We start from the raw sequence: 8382 nt of genomic DNA, 5'->3' as shown, positions 1-8382 counted from the left end.
AAAAAACGTCGGAAAAAACTGCCAAAAATATTGCCGCTAATACTGCCTATGAAAATATTACCGAAATTAAAAAAATAAGAAAACAGCACACCACTGCTTTTTATCCTTGATTAGAAAAAATATATATATATGTCTTATTAGGATGGCATCCTAGCAACATGTTCTCGTTCTTCTTTTTATTTTGTATTTAAATAAAAATCATGCTTACAATTAAAATCACATAGTAATATAGGTAATCCATTGTTTACGCCAAAAGCACTACACATCTGTTACAAATTAAAATTAATTTCACAATAAAATTAAACACTGAATAGATTTTGGTTTATTTAAAACCGCGACCACAGACAAAACTTCGAATTCGCGCCAAAATAGTGAGGGGAAAGTAATCGAGTCGGTCGATTTCTCCCCGGCGTACTGGCGACTGAGTCGGTGCATCGATGGTGGTTACGTAAGGCTAGTGATGTGACTTACGCGGTCATTTGTTAGTCACGTGTTCTTTCTTCGTTCACTTTCCATTTTCTTCAAGGTCGTTTTACTTGCGGGTTTATAAGGGACGCAGGTGGGTGGGGCATATAAATGTTAAGAATGAGTTACATTACTACGATACATACCGGGTGACTTAATGTACAGTCAGCTGAAAGAGAGAGGTGACCCCCCCCCCCGCTTGTAAACAAATGTATCTGCAGGGGGGCCACCTCTCTCTGCAGCTGACTATACATATTATGTTCAAGAGCGTTGCCAAGGGGGATTAAAATTTGTAACTAAATCAACTAGATGTATACCCGTTCCCCTCCCCTTGGTCATCGGCCATATAAAGTAAAGTAAAGTGATCACCGTAGCCTACTTATGAAATTAATGCTTTCTTCTGTCAGGTATTATGCATATTCATTAGATAGTTAAGCGTTATTAAAAGGATAAATATTTTTTTTTATTTGACCGTCAAAAACCCACTTGAAAAGAGCAAATACACGGAGACTAAGTACATCAAATTTGGTCTTCTAAGCATTTCTTGCGCAAACATTATGTCACCGTAACGCGGTTGTCATTGTCACACTCATGCGGATCCGCATGCAGTTTAGGTGTAAGCGAGATAGAGCTATGCAAGTACATAGTGTTGATCTGCTCGCACACCGGAGCGACGTGCGGGTCCGCATCCATTGTGAAATTTGTGAATACCGCCTAAGTTGTTATGGCAATATGTCTTCAACTTTGATTGCTCAGAGGGCCTACCGCGAACCACGTTCGACATTTTGCCTCCCTGTCAACTTACGTACGAATTTACAAGTGCGACAGAGAGGCAACACGTCGATCGTGGTTCGCGGTAGGCCCTCTGTTGCCTCGAGGCGATAATTTCTATCGGCCATCAATTATAACATGCTTAAGTGCTCATAAAATGTAAAGTATATTAAGTCTTATCCTCTAGCTAGCCGCCCATACGACAAACCTTGCCAAGCAAAATGAAATTTTATTTTGTCAACTCAAAGTTCAAATTAAAATGGAACAGGAGACCTTTTTATAGGTCTCTGGGCGGCTAGAGGTTATATCTTCTGTAGCCTTAAGCAGTGTTACAATAGACATTTATGTTACAACAGTACATTAAATTACTGGTTTCATTTGATACTTGGTTAGACAGTTATTAGTAAAGTTACCTAAGATTATTTTTTTCCTGACGCATAAAGGATGACTCGCGTTAGACCGGGCCGTGTCTGGGCCAGAGCTTCCGGAGCTTCGTTTTTTACGGAAAGCATCACGTGATCACCGGTCATCTGTCATAGAAAAGTAAGCGCCGCCGCCGGAAGATCCGGCCCGGACACGGCTGGGTCTAACGTGAGTCATCCTTAAGACACAGGGATCGTTTTTAATTTATTATTTTACTTACTTATACTTGTTAATTGTGTATGCATTTTTGCCAGCTAAAAAAAATACAATTAATTCCTTCTTATTTATTAATTATTTGTATTGATACGAGATTGCTAAATTTTCAGAATCTTAAAAAGTACTGGCTCACAGAAGTAGATAAAATAGAAATCAACAGTACATAAATGACCTAAACCAAATTCAAAACAACATCAACTTCTCTATTAACCTATCGATTACATGCAATTAATCCGTTTTCCCATCACTACGGCTCTATTATGCACATTTTGTTTATCCGGCACGTCACGTCATTGCATTGTGCAACTGGCAGCGTCATAATTTTTGCAACGACACTAGTGATATAACAGAACTATGAAATACTGCCTCTTTACATGCGCAAACTTATAAAAACTGCTGTGGGTAAATCTGGAACTACACTAACTTAAACTTACCTACTGGATTAACCCGTGGAGCGCCCTAACAAGACACGTGTGCCAGTAACTAGTATAGAAGTTCCATACTACGGTAATTTTGGGGCGCTCCAGGGGTTAATTAAATTTACAAGTTATTTTTTAAAATATAAATTAGGTACCCATTTGATGCCTTCGTCAAATACATTAGGGTTTATTTTCATTAAATGGGTTAAATTCATGAAACATAATTATAATACCAACTACGATTGACAGCGCCAATATAACAGAAAATATAACTTTATCTATGGATGGGCTGAGACATGTATTGACTGCTTTATGGGCGCGTCAGCGAAAATGTCGGTCAAGAACAAGACTGGTAAAGAATTAAAAACACCGGTTTACGTTTCCGCAGTTTGCAACTGTTGCTATCTGCGAAATCAATCGAATTTAAACCCTCGCGACTCTCGACTCTTTGACTGATTTAAAAATACGTCAGTAAAACCTGCAAATCCTGCAATATCAATAAAGCTTGAATTTTTTTTAAATCACGAAAAACGTAGTGTAAGCGGGCACCGAAACTTATGGACATTTACAACAACAAATTGTTTGCACACTAAAAAAAATTTTCGGCAAAATTGATGGGAACAAACAAAAGATTTCTCCCGGAAATATTGCCCGTGGGAATATTACCGAAAATTGTTACCTGACTCGTGACCTAATTAGAGAACGGAAGGAAACATAGATTTCCGAAGTTACAAGAAGGCCAAAGTCGGTCGTAGTCCGCGTCGCTTGACTGCCCGTGCTTGGCCCGTGCGTCTCCGATTGTGACATTATTTACTTTACGGAAGTACCGGTTGCCTTTCCACTGAGGCTAGGGTTGCCAGATCGAAAGGCCCTATTATCGGGAAAAAATAAAATTTTTCGGGATTATGGGACTTAAGTCGGGAAAAAAGAAACATTCAAATTAAAGTAATTGTATTAAAAACAAAAATATTTTACATTATTGGCACTACGTCAGCTGCTCTGCCCAATCTCGCCATGCTGCGCTGCAGGGCTCGACGCGGGTCGCTCGCTCGACGACAGTTAGGAACTTTAAATTATTGTTTTATAACGTGAAGCTGTTTTGCGGGACAATTTTTACTTTGTCGGGAATCGGGAACACATGCTAAAAATCGGGAGAATCCCGCCAAATCCCGACCATCTGGCAACCCTAACTGAGGCAGAGGATTAGGGCTTGCAATTCGAATATTCGAATATTCGAATTTGTCGAATATTCGACCTGTTTTGATATTCGAATATTCGGCCGCTCAGGTTTCGAATATTCGAATATTTTTTATTACTATAAAAAAATCTATGTCATCCGCTGTAGTCACAGTTTCTCTGTGTTTTACGGGTATTTACAGTGAATGAGGAACGGTAGGTACCCAAATACGAAGGAAATAATATTTTTACTGTATTCCTCTCGATAGACTTCGTGAATACAGTGAAACCTAACTCAATTTAAAAGAAAACGAAATCAAAAAGTATGTTATTTTTACGATGCGTAAGTTTTAAGTTAAAGGGTCATTCTGTTTATTCAGTACAAGCGTACGTTAAGCGAATTTTTGAAGTCTAAACCTTGCCACTTATCGCAATTCTCACATTTAATCATACCAAACCTGCCCAACTTGGTAATCTAACCATGCACCTTTAGCTGACGAATAATCCACCCAGTACTCAACTAACTTTTTCCCTTAAATATTCCAATATTATATAATTAGCCGACCATTAGGAATTCTTGCCAAAACAAATAAAGTCAATAGAGATTCAAAATACAATGAAATTAAAGGCCTTTTTACAGGCATCTGAGTGATTACAAGTTAATTTAAATCAGAAAATAATTACCTACTGAAAAAAATATCTTACATACCTAGGTGTTTGGATGGTTAAAGTTATATTATTTCACGCAACGACGCATTTATAATAAGTATTATCTAGAAATATTAAATACGTATAATTTTGGCGTTTTACTTGTTTTTATAAATGTGGGCATCTTATAAATAGTAGGATGATAAAATCTAGTCAATTAAGTGGATTTCTGCCAAATATCCTTAGTTTTAGCAATATGTGATAAAAGCTTTTGAATAAAACGATAATAAACCGATTTCTCGTTCCTTTTCTTATTTTTTATAATATTCGAATAATTATTCGAATATTCGAATACGTCGTCAGAAAAAGTCGAATATTCGAATATTTGAAAGTTTCGAATATTTGCAAGCCCTACAGAGGATAGCAGAGTTAGATAAATCTACCAAAAGGCATTCTCTATCAGTCAACCAGTTTTTGTAATCAGTAGGGTAGGGTTAAGATGGTCGGTATTTTATCATCTGTCATCATGCCTGTCGCGTTCTAACAAGTAGTTAAGTGCGAAAGCGACGCATGACATGACAAGTGATAAAAATGCGACCATAATACCGCTGGGCTATAACCGCGAAAATCGAAGTTCGTCAATTGCAGGAAAGGAGCGGCAGTCTGTTTAAATGTAAATATGTTGGAATTATGACCTTCTACTGGTGTCAGCGAGCTTGCCGTGATACCTTCACGAGCTAATCACAGCGGAGAATGATAAAATCATGGTTCCTACTGTGCGATACATTTATGTGTATTGAATCGAAGATGTTGCCGGCCTAACTCCAATTTGTGGCTAAATGTTTTGGTGCTTGTAGTTTCTAAGTACTTATTCTGAATTAAATACTCTGATTGAAACATAATTAGATTGTTTTTTATTATTATTTATTTCTCTATTTTCACTTTATTGCACGACACATAAGACGTTTTGCCAAATGGAATTCTCTACGAGTCAGGCGTAAGGCAAACATTGCATTGGCATTGGCAGAGATTGGTATTGGTATGTAGGATATAAAAGCGACCGTATGTCAAACAGCTATTAATCTGGTTGCTGGCAGTATACATCTTTCGTGCAGGTATATTATACTGTTAAATCGTACCTATGCTAAAAAAGTGACGAACTCAGAAAGTGACGTCCTCAGAAAGTGGCGTTCTCAGAAAGTGACGTACTCAGAAAGTGACGTCCTCAAAAAGTGTCGTACTCAGAATGTGACGATCTCAGAAAGTGACAAAATCAGAAAGTGACGAACTCAGAATGTGACGATCTCAGAAAGTGACAAAGTCAGAAAGTGACGAACTCAGAATGTGACGTCCTAAGAAAGTGACATACTCCGCCTGAACCGGCATTTTCGTCTGTCACTCTAAACTCTAAAGGGGCCCATAGATTAACAGTCCGCCGCCGCCGGACGGTATCGGCCTGTCAGTTGTTCGACTTGTTCGGAACTGTCAACTTTTTGTTCTAACTGACAGGTGGGCCCCTAATTACGTCTTAATGAGAGTAAAAGAGAAAGATCCCCGCAATTTGCGAATTTCGGTTTTTGCGGTAGACCCTGTGGTGGCAGCTTGGTTGTTGGTTGGATTTTTATCGCTTGTCACTATGCCTGTCAGTTTCGCACTTACTGTATACTTGATTACTTGTTAAAACGTGACGGGCATGGTGACAGGCGATAAAAAAGCGACCGCGCTATAGCCTGACCAGTAATATAATATGATAATTGTCAAGAGGGCGCTGTTATTCTCATGTATAGGGTGACAATTCAGTGTAGTATGAAAAAATTAGTTCCAGTGAAATTCCGCAACATGGCGCACCCTCAATAGATCCTGGTTCACCTATACCTCTGCTGTAATTGAGTCTGTGCGGAAAGAGAAGAGGCCGCGGTAGGCCGTCTGAAGACATGAAGATCCTGATGACGCCGCCTCGTAACAAGCCAGAGGGCCTAACGCGAACACTGAAGTTCGCAAATTGCGGGCATCTTTATCTTTTACTCTAATTAAGGCGTAATACGAGTGACAGTGGAAAAAGCCTGCAATTTGCGAACTTCGGTGTTCGCGGTAAACCAGTGGTTCCTAACCTTTCCACTCCGGTCACCCTTATGACTAACTAGGGAACCTGATTTTACCCCTCCTCCCAATGGTAATAAAAAATAAAACGTGTATGTACGTTTGTTGTAATGTTATATTAGGTTAGATTATTTACCCCCGAAAAATACCAGTTTTACCCCCACGGGGGTAATTACCCCCAGGTTAGGAACCACTGCGGCAAACCCTCAGTTCTCTCGCCGAGTTTGCCACTTCTGACTGCAGCGACAAAGTATATAGCACCGCCATGCTACAAACCTCACATTTTCATAAAAAAATTACGTCAAACAGTGCCGCTTCCATACTCTCTTGTCTCTTGCCAAATCATTGCATATAGTACGCTTATTCGCTCTTTATTAATGATATTTTAATGGGCTATTAGTCCAATTAGGTTAATGAATTTGAATTAGTGCAGCCGACTTTCTTATCCAGGTCAAACATGTTAATACCTAGAAACATGGGAGTATATATGTACAGTCGCCATCAGGTATATCGGAGCGGCCAAGGTGCTCACAAATATCTGAACACGCCTCTATTGTCAAGGCGTTAGAGCTTGTGTTCAAATAATATCTGATGACGTCTTTGGGTAGCTGTACAGTATTTTCCGAAAGTAGTTTTTAGCAATTTGCGATTTCTGCCATTCGCAATTTTTACCACTTTATTAGGGTTCCGTAGCCAAATGGCAAAAAACGGAACCCTTATAGATTCGTCATGTCTATCTGTCTGTCTGTCTGTCTGTCTGTCTGTCTGTCCGTCTGTCTGTCCGTCCGTATGTCACAGCCACTTTTCTCCGAAACTATAAGAACTATACTGTTGAAACTTGGTAAGTAGATGTATTCTGTGAACCGCATTAAGATTTTCACACAAAAATAGAAAAAAAACAATAAATTTTTGGGGTTCCCCATACTTCGAGCTGAAACTCAAAAATTTTTTTTTCATCAAACCCATACGTGTGGGGTATCTATGGATAGGTCTTCAAAAATGATATTGAGGTTTCTAATATCATTTTTTTCTAAACTGAATAGTTTGCGCGAGAGACACTTCCAAAGTGGTAAAATGTGTGTCCCCCCCCCCTGTAACTTCTAAAATAAGAGAATGATAAAACTAAAAAAAATATATGATGTACATTACCATGTAAACTTCCACCGAAAATTGGTTTGAACGAGATCTAGTAAGTAGTTTTTTTTTATACGTCTTAAATCGCCTAAATACGGAACCCTTCATGGGCGAGTCCGACTCGCACTTGGCCGCTTTTTTTTCTAAATACTTAAATAGCTTCTTTACCGAAAGCATTAGCATTTATTAACCACGTTTCTAACCATTTGCATTTTTTCCCGATTTATATTGATTTCTGTAGCTTAATTTTCTGATAGGTTCTCTAACCATAGTCTCTTGTATTCTGATTTATTTAATAGAGATATTGTGACAGATGAGAGATTTGAAACCAGCTTGAAGCATTTTTTGGCCCGACAGGCCGACATGCTCTTGGGCAGTTTTTTATACAAGGTGGAGTGGAGCGGGAGTCATGTCATTTCACTGTCATATATATATCTGTCGCAGGGAAATGATCAAAACAGAGATTTGAACAAATCTCTAAGGGATATGATCAAATCACGCAGGATGTTAAAATAGCGAATCCATATCATCATTTCCCTAGAAAAAATCAGTCATTTGACCAAATCACTGACTCTGTTTAGTGAAAAGACAAAATCGGCCAATAAACGCGAAACGCTTTTTCATTTCACTAGATTTGTTTAGGAATTTGACAAAATCCCTAACCACGACCATGGACCTATAATATTACGGACGGACTGTCACCTAAGACAAACTGTGACACTGCAATGGCGGACGGTTTGAATGTGTGCGTGTAGACTGTAGACGAGTGTTACCATGTAACACAAATTCTCCCCTAATGGTGAAACAATTATTTTTAATATCGTCCTTGTTTTCAAATAAAAAAATTAGGATAGTTTTACGTTAGACCATAAAATAGGTGTGTACGTATCTGATTTTATAGGTCTTGAAAATGCGCAACATTGCACAATTACTTTGTGCAAACATTATTTTCAATACCTAATGATATTTAGCATCGTAATGGAATCAGTTCGTCATGTGTTTTTAATTTATACATTTAACTTGAAACATA

The sequence above is a fragment of the Cydia amplana genome, chromosome 22, assembly GCF_948474715.1.
Source record: "Cydia amplana chromosome 22, ilCydAmpl1.1, whole genome shotgun sequence".
Taxonomy (NCBI): domain Eukaryota; kingdom Metazoa; phylum Arthropoda; class Insecta; order Lepidoptera; family Tortricidae; genus Cydia; species Cydia amplana.
This window is presented reverse-complemented; position numbering follows the sequence as displayed.